Genomic DNA, 19,734 nt, shown 5'->3' on the forward strand with positions numbered 1-19,734 from the left:
TGTTGTTGTTTATTAAATTGATAGTTACACCATGTTAGTCCAAACAGACTGATAAATGAGAACACAAGTATTAAATGCACATAACCCCCCCGCCCCCAGCATGGTTACGGTTACGGCTGTGTTCATTTCAACGTCTTGGCATTGTTTGTCAAATCCTCACTTCAGCTTTAGTAGACCAGCCTCCACAGTTGTTCAGTAACTGAGCCTGCAGCTCTGCACCAGGAGAGGAAACTGCACATCCATTTCAGGCCTTAAATACACCCCGAGTGAGTCATCAACCATTCGCTGCAGTTTACTCCGTCCCAGTCGATGTGCTTTGCATGTGTCCAACCTCATAAGCCCCCTTCCCTTCCGTCTTCCCACCCTCCCAGAAACCAGCAGCTGAGGATTGCCAGGTCCTCCGCCTCAGATGTACTGTAGGTTGCCAGAGCGTAGTGAGCCCATGTATCGCGGAGTGGTGGGGGTCTGAGGCGCTGCCTGTGGCCTGGTGCCACGCTGGGCCTGGTTATTATCTCCAGATGACTTCAGCATGAGTAGCAGATGCCTTTTTGGCCACAGGGGCCAAACAGAGCGATGCAGAGGGGAAAGTGAGTGGATGTGTGCGTGTGTGTGCGTGTGCGTGTGTGTGTGCATGAGTGTTTGCATGCTGTTCACGGCTGCATTGAGCAATTTATTACCTTCCCACTTATCGGACCATCTCCCTTACTGTGCTTGGAAGGAGTTAGTCTCATTACAAAATAACAATCCTCTCTCACAATAGCAATCTTACATGGACTTGGAGAGGTGCGCAGATGATAGCTCTAGGTGTGTTGAGATGGCGACACTGGCAAACAGATTATAAATCAGCGCACTTCTAAATGAAATTGCAACAGAGGGCAGATTTATGTGCATGTATCTGTTCACGCGCCTCAGTTTGTTAGCAGGTCTATCACCACGGCTATTTTACAGGCCTCCTTCCCAGCAGCTAATAATATTCAGGCAATCCCCGCACTACTCCCACCAATTTAATGGGAGCGCATCAGGAAATGATATTTCTAATCAGACTGCGGCAAATGTCTCCTTTTATTAAAGTGGGGGTGCATTTCCTTTCCATCTCCCTGTTTGTGTGTGGAGAAATCTAGCCAGCTGATAATGGCCTCGGCTGGCCCGGTGTCATCATATTAAAGCGCTGAACACCCCTCCCCCCACTTATGAACACTCTCCTCCGCACTCCCAACACCAAGCCTCTCATATTCTTCCTTCTTCACTCAATTGGTAAAAATCCACACGTTTGTTGATGGGTTTTTTAGTGCTAGATACCAATGTGTCTTGTACCTTTTATTTGGTAGTGATATAGAAATGGGGAACTCAATAAAGGATGATGGTTTGAACTCCAGGTCATCAGCTGTTAATGTTCTTTTCGGTCGAGAGACTGAATGACAAAATAAGTAATTCCTGACTTATTTTAATTCCAATTTAATTATTCAGATGCAGAGTCCTGAGTCAAACATCTTTTAAAAAGTGGGGTAAAAAATTTGGAAAATGTCATATGGAGAGCAACTCAGTGATTTACAAAGCAGGCCCGGAATGCGTCTTGGGTTAATAAATCCATCCACAGTCAAAAGAATGAGACGAAAAACGCTCATTTTGCTGTACCACACTATAAATATGCTACTCCATACACAGCAACATTTCACTGTACTATGCAATACTGTAGTAGACTATACTATGTTACTCTATACTTTACTACGCTGTGATGTACTATAAACATGATACCACATAACACAGTATGCTATACTGTGTTCTGTGACAATATTGTACTACACTATTAGACGCTATGCCACACCATCCTATAATGTACTATGTTACACTATCCTACATTTCATCAGTACGTTGAATTAAACAAACGTTCAAGCTGCATTCCTGGCCTGTTTTTCTGATGCTGTTTGAACAGAGAGAGACTAAACAGTTTCTCGGGTTGTATTTTACTTACACCGAGCCGTATCATCATGGTAGGTGTAAATCAAGCTAAAGTTGCAATTAGAGGCCACTGCGAGGGAGTTGTCTAAGGGACGGTGAATGGTTTAGTGTTGAGAGAGGACACAAAAGCAAGTGAGTGTCAGAGTCGGCTTGTTCGCTGTTTGGTGTGTTTATTTCTCCTCTTCTCGTTTTTATTTTGTCAGTCTGAGTGTTTTCCCTCGGTGTAGCCCTTGAATATTCTGGGACTGGGCTTGTGACTCCATTCAACCACCGGTATGTGTTCATCCAGACACAGACTGCTGGAGCTGGAGGTAAACACAAAAGTCGCCACATACATGTACACACAGTAAATCTGGTAATGTTGCACCATCAGCTCCCAAATTAACATTTTGAGACACAAAATGCACTTGTGCAAACTCAGGATTTCTTCAGACACACATGTAAGCAGCAGAATATTTACCAAACGTTTTTTTTTTGTGATCAAATTTTTATTATCCTTTGCATTTTAGTACAGATACCCAAATTTACTTTACAGAAGCACAAGGTGCTGAATAAAAATATATCCATCTGTACACAAGGTAGAAAACAAATAACATAGAAAAGGGTTATAAAAAATGAATAAATAAATGCATATATATATAAAAAGGGAAATCATAACCCCCTGATAAAAACCTTGGATCCAACAGCTTCATAGCCCTATGCTAGAAGCGAGTGCCATGCCTTGACGGTAGATTCTTTGGCTCCGTTAACTTTCGCAATCGACGGTTCTTGATAAAAAATAAAAAAATTTTTTATCAATGATAACTCCATACCTGGTTATCAGGTATGGAATGATAACTCCATACCTGGAGTTATCATGGTATGGATAACTCCATACCTGGGATGTCTTTTTTCCAAATCAAATCTAATGCCAGAGGCCTATAGGTGCGCTGTAGCAAAAACCAATAGTCTTGTAACAAATCCAGCTGTAAATTTACCGGCATTGAACAGTTTTTGAAGAGGGTGAGTTGTGAGAGATTGCCCTGCAAGGGGATGGCACTGTCTTTTAAAGATGATCTTAGCTGCAAGTAGAAGAAAAAGGAGGACGCTGGTACGTCAAACCTATTACATATGTCCTGAAAAGTGAGTAATCCTCCCTATCCATAAATAATATTTATCAAACATTTCAGCATGATTGTAAAATACTGAACCTATTTCTTGGCTGTGTGTTACAAATTCTAATCTCTGGTGTTTGCAGCATTCAGGAGCAGCTTACACAGCAGAGATTCAATCTCATTTCAGGGGTGTGGCTATAATTTTTCTTTTTGTTATTTGGGTGTATTTTAATATCTCACATTAGTGAAGAAAAAAAGAACCAAACTATTTTTATAAGCTGTGTGGATGTTGCAACCTGATGATGTAGGGAATATTTATTATGGACTTTAAACAAAGGCCGACGGTAGGTGACATGATGTGCAGGATGAAAATTCCTACTAAATTTTGCAGAATAATTCAGCTTTCATGAAGGCAGTTTTATGTAATGTAATAAGCCGTTAACAACAAGTCCAGCCTCTACTTTTATTTTATCTCAGCCAATTTCATGTCGGAGCTAAGCCGGGAAACGCACCGTAAAAATCAGTGGCTCCGAGTCAATTGCAGTCGCATTTCAAGGCAACCTTTTTTAATAGGTATTGACAGCAAGTTTTAGCTACGTTCTACCACCATGCTTAAAAGCCCATGTTCTACTGATTAGCTAATTAAAACCTGGAGCGAGGGCTATCGATCCAGGGGAAGGGCAGCTGGGAGGCTCCGGTCTCGGTGCGAGATGGCCCTGGTGCCATCACGTGTTCACACACACACACACGCAACAATGCACACCCCTCTGGCTAGTTCCTGAAAGCATTACCAAGGCTTTTTACACTCTACTAGATCTATATATTGGCTTTGAGCAGAACTTATCTCTTCTAAATTGAGGATGCTCGCTCATGATTGCCAGTTGAAGAGGAGATATTTTTGCGGCGTCTCGCGTCGTGTGCAGTGATGGGACTCACCCCACTGGCGTCTGCTTAATTTGTCTCCCGGCAACTTCTGGGTAATGCTGGGTATTTATATCCAGAGTGTTCAGACACCTGATGGAGGCAGATTACAGGCTTGTGAAAAGAGCAGGTAGCTATAGAGGTGACAGCCTTCACTTTTGGAGAATCAAGGTTCTGTCCTTTTTCTGGCACCTCGCATTACGGCTAATTCTAGTGTGTGATATCATCACACCCCTGAGAGTGAAGTCATTTTCAAGAAACGGGCAGAAACAAATGTGGTGTGCTGCATTCACGGAAAAAACACAAAGTCACACAAGTAAGTGATGTAATGCTGAGATATTTTTAGAAATAAAGTTTTTTTGCACGCAGCTAACCTTGGGGAAATTATTAGTGCCGGACAGAAATCAATATAAGTTACATTTAAGCATCTTGAAGCTGAAACCTTTCACATTAGTTTTGTAAATTTGCACAAGGTTAAACTTACAGTCTTACTTTGTTTTCATGTTCCTTCCAAAGAGTTCAGCTTTTGTCTTGTGAGTCCACAGAATATCTTCTCAAAGTTCTTTGTTGTTTTTGCTCAGCAGTGGTTTTTGTCAGGGAACTCTGCCACACAGGCCATTTTTTCTTTCTCTTTTTTATGGTGGATGCATGACCTCTGACCTTAACTGAGGCAAATGAAGGTTCCAGTTCTTTGGAAGTTATAGTTGAATCTTCTGTGACCTTTTGTGACTGATTTTTGGTTGGCAATTGGTTTGACGTTTTGAGACACTTATCTGTGACAAACATGTAAAAAATGGGAATCAAGAAGGAGGCAAACACCTTTTCACACCTCGTACATCACTCAGATGTCACAGAAAGCAGACATTAACAGAACAGAGAATTTATAAACACGGAAATGGTTTACATTCAGATTTCTTCTTCAGTGGTTTTTACTTGTGTTGTGCATGGCCGCAGTAAAACTCCTGAGTCGTATGTTGAGAAAACTGCATAGGACTCTAGATTAAAAAACGCTTGTAAGCGGTTAATCAAGAGGAGCAGTGAGGACCAAAACGGCCAGATTAAAATTTTTCCACGACCTGCAAAGTTCGCACATTAAGTGATGCAGCTGAACGATCACCTAGGTAACAGACTTACTATTCACCATGCATCCAGCTGCAGTAGAACATCATCATCAACCTCATCATCACCAGTGGGAAGAAGCATGAATTTTCTTTAACTTTACCAGCAGACATGAGACTCTAAGACCTATGCTTCTTCTTTGATATCAGCTCTATGACTTACATGTTTGTTATACAGAGATTTTTATGTTTCTGCAAGTATTTATGTGTTTCTGTACTTTTTCTGTTTAAGGGCCTCTTGGTGAGATCATGTTTCTGAAGTTTCAAGTGAGAAATGTTTCTGTTCCATGTTTAGATTTCACCATTTTCTGTTGTGGCTCACTTTGATGCCATTAGATGTAAACACACTACCGGCTGCAGGGAGAAAAAGAAAACATGAATGGAAATTTACTATTTATTTATTTTTTAAATTTATTTATTTAGTCTTGGTACGACTGGCCGGCTCTGCATATGTACTTTCACACGATCTCACTTAAAAGAAATCGTAACTATCCCTTTAAGAGCAGAACCCTGGAAGTGTCACATTGCTTGTTTTCCATGACACTCATTTTCCATGATGAACACAGCTGGTTATGTCACACAGATGACTGAATTTCTGCGGTTTATTTGTTACAGTGCAGAGTAAGAACAAGTGGCGTTGGGGTGGAGAAATAAAAAGCAAACACAGCTCTAAATGACAGAGTAAAGTTCAGTGTGAGTTTAACTAAGACCTGCATGGCAACATTTTTTGGACTGATGATGATGAGGGATTATTTCAGACAGTTATGCAACTGATGCACATGATTACATATCAAGGGCCATTTGACTTTCATAATGATTTCATAATGACATTTATCTAAGCACTTATCCAGTCTAAGGTCAGTCGTACACCGAAAGTAAACTTGTGTGAGAATATTTTTTGTTTGATTGTTTTACTTTTATGTAAACCTTCCAGCTGTTTAGCCAAACAAAAAAGTATCTGTATACTGTTACATATCAGGACAGTATGCGATATAGGTGTTATTATAAAACTGATATATCTATACAGGTTTGATGTTTGAGCATGAAAACCTCAGATTACCTCCTCTGTATTCATTAGCCACCCGCTCGTCTCTCCTGGGACGGAGGATTAGCTCAAGAGGGGAAATGAATGCTTTCTAGTTAGGCGGCGTTCTTTCAGCCTGCAGCAGGAGGTCCATTGTCTGTTCTGATATCCACGCAGGACACGGGACATCTGATCTGGCAACCTTGACGCAGTTGACGTAGCTGTTTGCACTGTGGAACCGGGGAGGAAAGTCAGCGATGTTGACAGGAAGGACTCCTGTTTCCATCTGGGAGCTGCTGGTTGATGTGCTTGGGTTTGACTTTCTGTAGGAAAAGTGTTGGAAAGTAATGAAGATTTTATTGACTTTCTGTTGACAAGCGGGGACATGCGCGTGATGCGAGTCATTAGGACTCGTCGCGAATTGATTTTGATTTGTGACAAGAGGTGAATGCTCAGCATTTCAGCCTGCGAGACATGCAGTAATACCTGGTGTACACACCCCTGTTAAAATTCTGTTTGTTTGATGGAAGCACTCGGACGTGCACCGGGATGTGCACGTCTGAGTGATTAGATCTAACTTTAGCATTTGGCCTTTTTAGGCTCATAGTCGTCATCAGTTATATAAGATTTAATGAGGTTAAATGAAGTTCATATATTTCCTTTAGTCAAGTTGTGGAGACGTTGCAAAGAAATAAAAACAATATTGATGAACAAACAGCATCTGTCATAAAGTATTGCATAGATTGATAAAATTGGTACAAGTAAACTCACTTTCTCTGGTTTTGAACATTTTTTAAATCACATTTTCACTGTTATTGTGTATGTACTCCTAGGTATGTATTCATATATTTTATAAACTTTTTCTCATATGGTTATACTTGTATTATTGATATTTAATTCCTCAGATGGAGTAGCTTGTCAACGAATAAGCAATTTTCCCTTCGGGATCAATAAAGTCTATTGTATTTAATTAAATTCTATTCTCATTGTGCGTCTGTTTTTCTGCAGTGATATACTGTATTGTAAATAGTCTTTTTCAATGTTCAATGCACCTTATGTACATTTTTGAAAAAGTGAGGACTCAGTTACACATCCTTTTTATCATGAGTCCTATTTCTCATAGTATTTTCTGTTATAGTCTTGCACAATATATTATTCTTGTTAACAATAATATTTAATATTAATTTATTTCTTTAAACATTTTAGATTTTTTTTATGTGTAAACCTTTACATCTGTTCTGCTGTTCCCTTTGAAGGACATTAAAGGCTCCATTTCTTTTCTATTGTTTTTCTTTTCTATTCAGACCTTTAAAAAAATGTTTTCTGTTGCAGAACTTGGCAATAGTTGCAGCTACATTTCTAAACTTCTCAATGTTCTAGGGGTGGCACAGTTGGTTGATTTTATTTAAATTTACACAGTGTAGTATCTGTATATTATTCAGATTATTTGCTTGAAGTTCCTTCAAACCACATTTGTAGTGACTCTGCAACATATAAATAAGCTGAACTGAACTGGATTGATTTTATGTATATAAAATCCTAAGATCTGGAATTTTAACCAGGCTGTACATATTTATCAAGATCCACTGTACGGCTTGGAAGCAGGTTGTTTGGTTTCAGTTGTTGCTATGGATAAGCAGCACTCATCTGAACCATTGATGGACAAAAAAGGACGGATTAAGTCTGACGCAATCAGTGGTAGCAGCGTATGCAGAAAGGTTTTCATGTTGCATTAGCAGTCTCTTATGTTATTCCACTTTACAGAATAATGCTGCGCAGGGAAGATGCTTTTTTTTTTTCCAGTCCAACCAATACGAAAGAAATTCTCTGTAGCCTCTCTGCTTTTCTGCAAATGGTGGCATTAAGCTTCAGAAGATAGAGCACATCTTTCACCACTCTGCCCCCTTCCCCTTTCTCTGCAGTCCACCAAATCCATCAAGGGAATTTAAGTAGCTGTTAATTACTTCCCTCTCCCTGCTGAAAAGAGGAAAAAGTGGAGGGAAATCTAGAGAGGGGTGAGATTTTTAAAGAGCCGAAGCTTTGCTGTGGTACAAATCCTCTCTGCCTAACAAAACCAAATCAATCTATACCCCTCAGCCATTTACAAACCGCTCCACGCTCACACATACACACCCAGGGGAAGATGATCCTGTAAATCTGTGGTCTCGAGGGGCTATTTGAGTGCTGCTCCAGGGTTTTTTTTTTTTTTTTTCTTTTTTAGGAGGAGAGGGGGGGGTTCTATGTGAGCTCAGGGATTGAAGGTAGAGCGTAAATATCCCCAAATTGAAGCTAAAATGTAGCATTAGGATTGGTAAGCCCCACTTTCAGCCATAATGTTCCACAGCACCAAACCATTGTGCTAGAGGACCTCTATTACAGCGCCTGAACCCATTAAGTCAATGCGGGAGAGATTACCTGTGAAACAGAAGCAACTGGCTGCTTCGTCTGACATCTGCACCCCCCAACAAAAAAGCCAGGGGCAAAATTAGATTTAGGGTCGGGCGTTGCCCGTGCCTGTAGGCAAGAATTAGAGACCGTTGGATCGACCACCATTTGCTCGTTACACAGAAAGGTTTGATCACACAGAAGACAACAAAGGGCCGTTGAGTTTTTAAGATGCTTTTAAATAATTTGAACCAGGTCACATGCTGGAGTCCAGCCACAGTTTATTCAACTGAACTACACTTTGCAGCAAACGGGTTGGAAACGGTGCGTTCAGAAATCTATTAATTTCCATCATAAGCTGCGTTCACAAAGTGGGTCTTGATGCACAATTCAGATTTTTAAATTTTTTTATTTTTTTTACTGAAATCAGTTGTGTGTGTGTGTGTGTGTGTGTGGGGGGGGGGTGGTCGTTCATACTACTCAATGATGTAACCGCAGTCAGACTTCACTGTGAACGGTTACGACCCACATGTGCGGGAAAACGTAGACGTCACACAGCGGTGCGACGCTTACTGAAGTAATAATGGACGCCACTGTCTATTGGTCGATGTTAAAGTTTATTGAGCAATGGAGCCGACAGTGTTGTGGCACATTGACTACGACTTCTGTAGAGAAGTCTGATTTGATGCGCATTAAGAGCCAGGAATGGTTCACTGACACAAACTTTGTGTCCCATTTCCCTGAATAGAATTGGGAAGAATGACCTTCATTTACTCGGCTACATCTGCATGGAATATGTTGCAGAAAGACTGGAAATGAACTGTATTTATTATGACTCTGTTTGGGTTTTTTTTTTTTTTAGCAAACGTATGCGCCAGTTACTAAATGGCCTGTCCAGTTACTGGAAAAAAAACTTTACAGTTCACTGTTTCCATCTTGACAACGAGTCAAAGTTAAAAAGTTACTTGTGGCCGAAGTCTGAGGTTCACATTCATTGATGTGTTTCTCCACTTTAGACAAGTAACAAACTCACAAACCAGCCAGAAAACCAAAACTTACCCATGAGCAAAAGTATTCATTAAAAAGCTTCGGCCTTCAGCAATCACATAATCCAAAATCCATTGCAGCACTAAAATAATAATGATGGCACTTCAAAAAAAAAAAAAGCTTTACTGAAGCACTTTTTCATGACTTTACAGGAGTAAAAGCTATTGGTGAGCCAATTCAGAACAAAGTCTATTGAAACAAAAAACCTATACAAAACAAAAAGCTCTACTGCCCGGCTTGCAAATTATAATTTTTTTGTAAAACGGAGCCAATCTGGTATTTCAGTCAAAAATCTAAATAATCGTGCCCAAATATTTTACATGCTGTTTGATGCATGATTAACCAAAATTAATAAGCAGGGAACATTAAGTACTCTTGATATTCTTAACCTTGTTCGTTTTGGTTTTATTGAAACTCTGAAAACTGAAATCAAGAATCTTGTCTGTCCCATCTTGCCAGAAACCTCTAAAACTACAACAGAGGACAAGCAGCAGTTGGGGTTTCCCTCCTTTTGGGAGTCCGCTGCTACTGGCAGCTCAGCAGCTGAGTTTTCTTCCCATGTTTGTGGATCTTACCTATGAGACGGTTCCCTTTCACAACTGACAACAATCTTAACCGTCTAATCTCTGTGTGATTCCTTGTTGTATCCAAAATCCTTCTTCTTTATTATAAACGCACCAAACATTTCACAGCATTTGGCTCGAGGTGTACGTCATCAGCCTTTAGCAACGATCAAATCGCTTTTGACAGTTTAATTATATAGTTTCAAAACCTGTAATAAAAAGTCAATCTGTATTTATATTATATATTCTGAAGTGTGAGCTCGGACCCACGCTAGCAGATGAAAGGCAGGTGTGTGAGACGAACATCCTGAACTTCTGCTTCATTCCCTGCATCTCATTTTACGATCGCTGTGGTTAAAACAAAGTTGTGTGTTTGTCCAGAGTCCAAATCAGTCGTGCATTTCTTTGGCTGGTCTGATGTATATGCATCTAAGGACAGAGAGTTTAGTGTGTGTGCGCACGTGTGTGTGTGTGTGTGCGCGCGTGTATGCGTGGTGGTGCTTGTTGCCATAGTATTTGTCCCGCAGGGAGAAGACTGCAGTGGAAATGGAGGCAGGACGTTTTTAAGCACTTCAAAGTGGCCTCATTCCACACAGCTGAGCTCAGAGGTGTCTGTCTGTGTGAGTGTGTTTTCTCTGCCCACTGTGTTGTTTGCATATAAATGCATAGATGTAAATGTGCGCATGCATCCATATTCTCCTCTGCATTGATGTCTGATATTTTTTTTCTTGCGTGAGCATCCTTTTGGGGTGTAGATGGCCTGCCGTACCTGGCTTTGTTTGTGCCCCCTTTTAATCCCGGCTCCTCCTGGGACTGAGCTGCAGACTCTGCACAGCTTTGGGCCTCTTTTTTTGACTGGTATATTTCTGCATGTGCGTGCGTGTGTGTGTAAATAGAAAAAGGTAACATCTTCCCCAGACGCAAATTGCGAGACGGGGGAGGCGATTGCGACTGATGTGCTGCAGGTCTGAGCCTTGGCTGCAGTGAAAGTAGAATCCACTCCCTATTGCTTTGTCTCCCTGTTCCCCGCAGCAGAAAATGGAAATAGCCAACATCGAACCAAAGCAGTCAATATCGCTCTCCTGAAAAGAGCTGAAAGGGACGCTGGCTTCCTCAGAGCAGGACCAGTGGAGGGAGGAGTGGGCAATAGCTCAAACATGTCAGACTTCATCTGCCCTGGCTGATGTTCAGGTCTCTGGCAGCTCTGCTGTTCTCAGTCCAGTCTCACAGCAATCTCCCATTTTCCTCTTCCAAGAACTCTCCTCGTCTTTTTGTATTATTTTTCTCAGAAACTCTCTCTTTCTCCTCTCGCTGTCCCTGTTCTCGCCCCCTCTGGGCTGCCATTCTGCAGCATATTGCTCTCCCACACAAGTACATGCACTAAAATATGGCCTTTACTCACACAACCACTCACTCTCTGTTCCTTTTTTTTTTCTCTTAATTGGCATCTCTTCCATCCTTGTGCCTTTATGAATAAGATATGTGGAAAAAAAAAAGAAACCAAGAACTGAAACAAAAAAAAAAATCAAGATATGCTCTCGACTCATAAATTATTAAGCTGCCAATGAGGAAGGCAATGCTGGAAAAATGTCCTTCCTGTCATTTGCTGTTTCCACACATCTTTGTTTGTGTGGCCCAGATGTCCATCATGTGTCCTCAGCTGTCCGTCTCAGTGAAACGTCTCCACACCTGACACGCTTTGCCCAACTTCAGAGAAGTTTTACATTTAGCATGAATCTATTCGGATGGTTTCAATCTTACTGCAAGCTAGCTCTTATATTCCTGGGTTGAGTTGTGTGTTAACATGTTTCATATGGAGGGTACTGACATATTTGCGGATGCGTTTGTTGCCTTTTCACACAAACAATATTGTTTTTTACCTCAAGTCACAAGTTTTAGGCCTCAGTCGTCCCTGATTTCACTAAAAATAACTGAAAGTGAAAAACCTGGGCAGATTAATGGTTTCATTTTCAGATAGAATGAGGAATAAAATTCTCTCATTCATATTTATTATGTTACTATGGAAATACCTCAAAAACATTTAAATAGTTTAAACAAATGATAATTATCAACCATCCCGTTTCTTACAGCGGTTTCTGTTCCAGAAAATATTTCTAAACTCCAGAATATTTCTTTCTTTTAAGTAAGGGAAACAGTTTGTGGTCTTTTCTAAGGCCAATACATACAGGATTCACATAGGTATCTGATCCCATGGAAAATAAGGTGGATGATGTACGAAACAATTAGAATATGTTAAAATCAAAGGGGCCTCATATCTCTGACCTGGGATCTGTTTTGGTCGGGACTCGCAGCAATTTGACAGGAATGTAAGACAGAGTGGCAAAGTAAAACACATCCGCCTTGGTGGAAAATGCAAACTGAAATCTTTTGGTAGTAACAAAAAAAAGCAGTGCTTTAAATCATGGAAGGATGTCAAAAATACAGAAAAAAGTTAAAGTATGAAGCGGCGATCTTGTTCGAGCAGCTTTGAGTTTTCTTCCAGACCAGCTTGTGTGTTTATGCTGGCTGGATTTTCAGTACATGCTATTGCGGGAATTCTCAATCTCACAAATCCAGTGGTCCGTAGAGTGACTGTCAGGTCGGAACCTGGATGTCGGGAAAGAAATGAGAAGAGTCGGACGCGAGTGGTGTGTCTCGTCTCGGCTTTAATCCAGCTGAGAAGCAGTGCAAAGCCAAAGGTGTGGGAGGGGCAGTACAGCCGGAGAAAACTTGTGGCGCTTCAGCATTTTCTGTGGCATCTCCTTAAAATGATCTAAACGTAAAGAACAGTCTAACATCCATCCATTTTCTGTACGCTCTTGTCCCTTAGTGGGGTCGGGAGAGAACAGCATAACAGAAGAGTTGAAAAAAGTTCATATGATGACCTCAGGCTGGCAGATAAAGGATTTTTTTATTTGTTTTAACAGGTTTTGTAGAGCTTACTGTAAGGGGAAAACCCATTATTTGTATAAGATAAAGTTACAAACCACAGCTTTTCCTCAAAGGGTGTTGCAGTCGGTCTGTCATGCAGCTGCTGTTCACACTCAGTCTAATTTATGGTGGAGTCCACTTTCACTTCCACAGATTGCAGTTCTGCAAAAACATATCAAATATATATATATATATATATATATATATATATATATATATATATATATATATATGTTTTTTTTTTTTTTTGTGAATTCCAAAAATAATCGAGCTTGGATGATTAAGCAACAGAGTATTTAATAGAGTACACATTTTCAGATTTTATTTTTTACATGAATTAGGTTAGACAATTTAAGTAATGTAGGAAACATTGTTCAAAATTAGAATGGAGTTGTACTTGTGACAGAAGACATGAAGAAAGTATCGCTAAAATATAGTTATCAATACTGTGATTTAACAGTAGTTTTCCAATTGCATACATGTTTTATACTGTGCAATTCTTTTTTTATTATTTTATTTATTTCATTCTTTCTTAACATTCTATAAATATAATCAGTGGCATTTATTAACAAATTTGGTGTAATTCCAGTTGCCTGCTTAAATTTGAACAAAAACATAACTGTAAATTAAGCAGATCTGATACATTTACAGGCGCAAACTCGTGTTTATCCCTGTTGCGTTTCCACCTTCTCGATTTACTCGACTTTCTGCAGCCTTTCTACCAATGAAATGTGTCTTAATTGAATATGCAAACGACTCCTGGAAAACTTCCCGCTGGATGGAAATGACATCCAGCAGGACAGTCTTTCCCTTATCATCCGAACGAATAGAAATGAACACTTTGAATGTATCACTCTGTTGAGACAAATTAACATACCAGTTTCACTTTTTTAATTAAATTAGTGAAATGAATCACTTAATTTCAATAGTATTCTAATTTATTAAGATGCAGCTGAAGTCATTACTGCAGTTCTGTGTGTATTCTGCAAAGCGGCAGCTCTTTGTTGCCCTCTGTAATTAAATCTCACATGCAGCTCAGAGCGTCTGATCGAACGGCGATTGTCGCATTTCAGATTGAGCGAGAGAGAGAGATGGGGAAAAGGACTGAGAGGGATCTACAGTAAATGTCTGTTACAGATTACGTCTGCATCTGAACGCTGCTGTCGCTCTTTCACCGGCTGACAGAATAAGGCTCCTGTGTGGAGGTTTGTTCAAACACACAAACTCACTGGAACGGCTCCCTGATGCCAGATGCATCAGGGTACTAACAGTTTAGGATCATCGAATAATTATTTCACCATCAAACTAACAACCTTTGACAGTAAACTTTTGTTCTTTTGTTTTTTTTTTTAAAGCATCATCAGTGTTGCTTCTACACATCTGAACTGAATCTATCAATGGTGCTCATTTGTTTTTAATTTGATTGCTTTTCCCTCTGCTTCTTTCTCACTTGTTTGCATTTGTTGTGTTTTGCTCTCTGTGGCTTTTCATGATGGTCATTTGGTTCAGAGATCATATATCTACTTCTGGATGTGTGTGTGTGTGTGTGTGTGTGTGTGTGTGTGTGTGTGTGTGTGTGTGTGTGTGTGTGTGTGTGTGTGTGATGTTCTGTCTTTCTTTGCATTTGCACAAACAGAAATATCATGTTTCTGAATGCTTGCCCCTTATATGGCGCCTAAAGGTAAAATGGCAATATATACGCACTCTGTGCATGTGCATGTGTGTGGGGGTGTGTATGCGCGTGTGTGTAAAAGAGGAAGAGGGTGGGAAGTGGAGGTTTCAGGCTCTCCTGTGGTGAGATTGCATTGACCGCTGTGTTATTGCTCTTTAATTATCAATTACGGCAGCCCCCCGTCCTGGGAAGATTTGGGGGGGTGGAGGCGTATGCGGAGGTGATAATGAATACAGAGCTGCCATTAGGACAGTAACCATGCTCTCTGTCTGGGGCTTGGAAGCTAGTGAGGAGGAGGATGACAAGGAGGAGGGGTGCCAAGGATTGGTTGGTGTGCTAATGAAACAGGCTGCAGCTCAAGACAAAAGAAAAGCCACCATCCCTCACTCGTCTTGTTCTTCTGAAATATGCCCCCATATTCTCCTGTTTGCTTCGCGTCCCGCTCCTCAGATGTCCACATTTGGCACCACTCCCCCCGTGCAGACATAACTCAGATATATTCAAACACTCCCATGACAGACTGCGGTCTTGCAGACAAACTGCGACTGTGTTTACTGAGGGGGTCATCTTTGAAGCTGCAGGCCAATAACATCAGAAACCTCTGCTGCCATTTTGTCTCCTTTTATGGATATATTTTTAATGCAATGGCTGACGGGTGCAACATGGAAGAAAATGCACATTTGTAGATGATATTCAGAGTTGTATTTTTGGATTAATTAAGTCTTTTTAGTCTGACATCTGAAACATTTAAGTGTGCCTAAAACAAAGAAACTGAAGAAATACATGGAGAAAACAAGATCCTTCTGCACTCACCATGTCTGACTGAAAGTGAACTTTGCACTAACCTCGGTGGAGCCTGTAGCTCCTGGAGCTGCTTGAATTGTTTCTGTCTACTTTAGTCCTTTAGTGAAAGCAAAGTTATTTTCCAAAAGCATTCTTGCACAGTTATGCAAATAATTACAGCTATAAATAAGACTTATTGCTGTTTGTTGCTTACAAATTTCCCCTTTTTTCACTTTCGCTGCCCTCAGATTTCGTCTGCAATGAGACCTCGTGTCTCAGGTGGACATTAAAAAACCTCTTAGTTAGCACGGTAACAGAACACGGCTTACAAAGCTGTTCTATTGTAAAGTGGTAATATGTTAGCTGCCGCAATTGCTGATTATTAAAACTGATTTCATGCTGAGTCAGATTGATGGCGAACCGAAAGATCAGAAAACGCTCCAAAATCTTCCGAATATATATTTTCTTTATTTAATTTTTCTTGGATAAAATTTTTTTTTTTTATTTCCCTCTTTTACAAAAACCAATCGATCATGGGGGAAAAAAAAAAATTAAGATTTTATTGGGACACTGTTTATGCAGCCACTTAATCACTTCACCTGCCTGCAGTGCCTATAAAGAGATGCTGCATGGCGTCGTGTCAGCAGAGCTCACATGTAAATAGCTCATTTTATGCGGCTGACATGTAAATGCCACCGCAGCAGCAGAGAAAAAAGCACGGCGGGATAGACTGTGATGAGCGTCCCTTTGTCCTTACCCTGCCTGACAGATGAGATCCTGCTTAAACAGCAACAGACAACTGCATCCTGTCCCCCCACACCCCACCTCCTTTAAAGAAGATGATTCACATTAAATTGCCTCCTGGAGGGGGAAACATGGAAAACAAAGCTGCCCTCTGCAAATAAATTTCTGAATTAGATAAAGGCTATAAAAGCTGCGGGGTGACATGATGGCGCATTTACACGCGGAAGTAAATTTAATGACGCCATCTGAGAAGTGGACCAGAAGAGGCTCTGCTGATTGTTTGTTTTCTCTAACCACACAAAGCGAAACGTGTTTCAGGGAACGTGACTCGGAGGCAGCCACGCTTCACTTTGTCACATGCCAAGGTGGGACGAGTCGCTCCACCTGTTGTAAATCTGCTCGGGTGGAGCGACGCAGAGGCAGATAAGGAGGTGGGTGAACCATGAACTCTGCTTTTCAAGCTCGGCCTGAAAGAAGAAAAGCCCAATCCATTCACATTTGTTTCCGCGTCCTTGAGATTTTAAATATGTGGCATGTTAATTACGGCCTGCGTAATGCTCCCAGGTGCTTGGAGGTCTCTCATGGATAAGAGATTCCCTGATCAGAGTGAAGACACATTGTTAGCTTATTTTATTTTATTTTTTTTATAGAATATGTCTTAATTAAAATTAATCTTTGTTCCCTTTATGTTCAAATTATGGCGACCAGGCCAAGGCCAGTCTTCCTCCAAAGCCAGCGTTCTGTCCTCAACCACTCCTCCATGTTTTATGTTCTGCATAAACTTGCTGACTGAAAAAAACAAAAGTGAAAACAAGCCTCAGTTCCCGCCTTGGGGAGAGGAATAATCGACGACCTTGATGGAATCGGACACTTTGGCCGTTCAAGTCCCCTGCAAGACAAAGAGCAGGGCTCCTCTCAATAACCTCAGAGGCTGCACACATATGCAAGCTCGTCTTTATTGATGATGGAAAAATAGGACCCCATCCTTCAAAGAAGCCGCTGAGATTCATGGTTGAGTTGATGGAAAGAAGCAGATTCTTCATTGAGTCCTTTCCACGGCTGCAAATTTCAAGCAGGTCTACAATACATGGAAAAAAATATTCATATGTTCCCATTAAGTTCTTTATTATCTTGATTTTTAATGGGATTTTATGTTGTGGACCAACACAAAGTCACTCAGTCTGACCGTAATCAGATTATTTGTGAGGATACATTTTCGTGTTGGATTCTCAGTTATTATTTATACTGTACATGAATATGCTTTACTCTAAACCATTCCACCCCATCTCTGGCTGCATGTCAAACATTTGCAGCTTTTCGCGGCTCTCCCTCCAGGGATGCCCTCTGTTTGGCTCCATTTTCTCTTTTTAACGATTCTTCATCATTCAGAAAATATTATAATAAGTGGAAATGTGACGCAGTGGGTAGAACAGGCTCCCCACGTACAGACAAGCTCTTAATGCAGCTATCTTGGGTTCAATTCCCCCTTTGCTACACGTATTCACCCTCTCTCTCTAAAAACTGCAAGAATTATGAAGAACCTCATAAAAATGTTGTGATTTTCCTGGTAAAACATCAGAACGTGTCTCTCCGGAAGGTTTCAGTTACTCTATCCTCAATCTTCTAAACACAGTTGTTGTTAATTTCCAGTCAGTCTTTTTTTCAGCCTCTGTAGACCAATCAAATCGCCCCTCACAGCCGGCACATTCATGTAGACCAATCAAATCGCCCCTCACAGCCGCCACATTCATGTAGACCAATCAAATCGCCCCTCACAGCCGCCACATTCATTTAGACCAATCAAATCGCCCCTCACAGCCGCCACATTCATGAAGACCAATCAAATCGCCCCTCACAGCCGGCACATTCATGTAGACCAATCAAATCGCCCCTCACAGCCGCCACATTCATGAAGACCAATCAAATCGCCCCTCACAGCGGGCACATTCATGAAGACCAATCAAATCGCCCCTCACAGCGGGCACATTCATGTAGACCAATCAAATCGCCCCTCACAGGCGCCACATTCATGAAGACCAATCAAATCGCCCCTCACAGCGGGCACATTCATTTAGACCAATCAAATCGCCCCTCACAGCCACCACATTCATGTAGACCAATCAAATCGCCCCTCACAGCCGCCACATTCATGTAGACCAATCAAATCGCCCCTCACAGCCGCCACATTCATGTAGACCAATCATATCGCCCCTCACAGCCGCCACATTCATGTAGACCAATCAAATCGCCCCTCACAGCCGCCACATTCATGAAGACCAATCAAATCGCCCCTCACAGCCGCCACATTCATGTAGACCAATCAAATCGCCCCTCACAGCCACCACATTCATGAAGACCAATCAAATCGCCCCTCACAGCCGCCACATTCATGTAGACCAATCAAGGACGTGATTCCCCGTCCTTCGACCTCGCATCTTACGTTCAACCACATCAGTAGTCATCTTCATCCATTGTAAGATGTTTAATTCTAATTCGAAACAGAAAATCAGAAAACCACATTTTTTAGTTAGAGGGAGATTTAGAGACAGAAAATGTAAACAACGTGTCTCCATGTCAATCTATATATACCTCTCTCTCTCTCTCTCTCTATATATATATATATATATATATATATATATATATATATATATATATATATATGCCTCTATATACATATAAATCTATATACATATAAATCTATATACAGATATCTATGTATATCTTTATGTGGATGTCAATCTATAAATATATACCTCTCTCTCTCTCTCTCTCTCTCTATATATATATATATATATGTATATCTTTATATGGATGTCAATCTATAAATATATACCTCTCTCTCTATATATATATATATATATATGCCTCTATATACATATAAATCTATATATAGATATCTATGTATATCTTTATATGGATGTCAATCTATAAGTATATACTTCTCTATCTATATGTATATATCGATCGATCGATCAATATATACATGTGTGTGTATTTATATACGTATACATATATGTGTGTATGTCCCTCTATATACAAATAAATCTATATATAGATATAGATATCTATCTTTATATGAATGTCAATCTATTAATGTATACCTCTCTCTCTCTCTCATATATAAATAAAAATGTATTGCGCCCCCCCTAGTGCTGCGCCCCTTTGTGCTTCATGCGTTTCATGCGCTGCATACCCACTTTTTGCGCCACTGATCACAGCCGTCTGAATATCCGGTTCAGGTTTTCACTCCATGACGTTTGTGTTATTAACAAGCTAATTGTAGAAGAAACAAGTCAACCTTGAGGAAGCTAGCACGCTGCATTGTGAAAACACTAATGATCAGCATGGAGGCAGCGTTATGTCTTTGTGAAGTTGCCATGGCGCTCAACTCATATGAACTTTTTACCTTCAGCACAGGTGTTAACTTAAACAAAAACACCTTGAACTGTGGACTCCCTGGTCACAGCGGTCTGACTGCACTGATTTATCTTTC

The 19,734-nt window shown here is 40.6% G+C and overlaps 1 protein-coding gene across 2 annotated transcripts in view; it reads left to right on the top strand.

The window, feature by feature from the left end:
• LOC103463659 (E3 SUMO-protein ligase CBX4) overlaps positions 1–19,734 on the top strand; it is an 87,810-nt gene that overhangs the window by 13,365 nt on the left and 54,711 nt on the right. Inside the window, exon 3 of one of the 2 annotated variants that reach the window (XM_008407169.3) lies at positions 2,163–2,270. The exons of the other annotated variant lie outside the window; for it this stretch is intronic. The gene's annotated coding sequence lies outside the window, so the exon portion shown is untranslated. The remainder of the gene's footprint in view (positions 1–2,162; positions 2,271–19,734) is intronic. 2 annotated transcript variants of the gene reach the window in all.

Source organism: Poecilia reticulata, chromosome 1 (genome assembly GCF_904066995.2).
Source record: "Poecilia reticulata chromosome 1, P_reticulata-male-v2, whole genome shotgun sequence".
In the NCBI taxonomy this organism is placed as follows: domain Eukaryota; kingdom Metazoa; phylum Chordata; class Actinopteri; order Cyprinodontiformes; family Poeciliidae; genus Poecilia; species Poecilia reticulata.